Source organism: Trichosurus vulpecula, chromosome 2 (assembly GCF_011100635.1).
Source record: "Trichosurus vulpecula isolate mTriVul1 chromosome 2, mTriVul1.pri, whole genome shotgun sequence".
NCBI classification, from domain to species: Eukaryota; Metazoa; Chordata; class Mammalia; order Diprotodontia; family Phalangeridae; genus Trichosurus; species Trichosurus vulpecula.
The window spans coordinates 85,369,168-85,370,532 of NC_050574.1; the positions used below are offsets into that span (position 1 = coordinate 85,369,168).

General features: G+C 44.0%; 1 pseudogene; it reads right to left on the minus strand.

Annotated features, from left to right (window-relative positions):
* Positions 1 to 213: 213 nt before the first annotated feature.
* On the minus strand, positions 214 to 1,128 carry LOC118836577 (annotated as a pseudogene).
* Between the last annotated feature and the right edge of the window lie 237 nt (positions 1,129 to 1,365).

Genomic DNA, 1,365 nt, shown 5'->3' on the forward strand with positions numbered 1-1,365 from the left:
TTTACTTCTAGATTCAAAATTCTGTGACCTTATGAATTTTGAAGGTGAATCTCATGTCAAATAGAAGAGAAAGAATATTCTGAAAGAAAAATACAGCTCCCCATTCTTCTTCTCCAATTCTCAGTGCAGTCCAACAGAGTAACTTCATTGGTCTCTTTAATGAGATACTGCTTTTCCCTTTTCCCCGTATTCTCTGGTCTTCAGCAACCTAAATCAAACAACTCTAGTTTGTTCAGTCTTCATGCCATACACCAATGGGTTGAGAACAGGTGTGAAGAAAAAGAAGATATTGGACATGGTGATGTGGGGAAGGGGGGAGTGATATTTGCCAATTCTGTGGATCAAGGCCAAGGCAATGAGTGGTACGTAGAAGATGAGAACAGTGAGATTATGTGAGACACAGGTGTTGAGAGGTTTGAGTCGTCCCTCTTGGGAAGCAATGCCTAGAACTGTGTTGAGGATAAGGGCATAAGAGAGGACAATGAACACAGAGTTAATAACAAAGGAGCAGAAGACCAGGGCCAAGTCATAGATAATGTTGACCCTGATGGAACCACAGGCCACCTTCATCACATAAGGATGGAAGCAGAAGAAATGGGAGAGAATGATGCTCTTGCAGAAGGGCAGTGTCTTGAGCAGTATGGGCAAAGGTGCCATCAGGGCCATACCCCTCATAACAGCTACCATCCCCATTCCAATGATTCGAGGATGGATCATGACCTCAGTGTAGTGCATTGGGTTGAGTATGGCCACAAAGTGATCGAAGGCCATAGCCAGAATGATGGCGGACTCCATGGAAGAGAATGTGTGGATGAAGAAAATCTGGGCCAGGCAGCTGTGAAACTCAATCTCTGGGTGATTAAAGGGGAAGATATTAAGCAGTGTAGGCAGTGTGGATGCAGACATGCCCATGTCTGTTCCTGCCAGCATGGACAGGAAGATATACTGGGGCTCATGCAGGCTAGGGGTTTTCTGTACAATGTAGAAGATAATTCAGTTTCCCAGAAGAGCAATCACATACATGACATGCAGTGGGATGGAGATCCAGATATGCCTGGACTCCAGCCATGGGATACTGGAAAGGAGGAAATGGATGGGCTGGTAGCAGGTACCACTGAACATCTGCATGACACTGAATCTAAACGGAAAGGGAAGTCAGAAGGCAGATTACAGAAAAATATAACTGCATGTGAGCTCACTCTAGCATTTTTTGATTGAAATGTCACTGGCCAAGGAAGATTTAGTACCATGGCATAGGGAAATAACCAAGAACAGCATCCAAAGTCAGAAACAAGGAAAATTTCTGGTCTGTTCATATTCGTACAGGAAAAAAGCCCTCTCTCAGTGTTCTCTTAATGCAATTAT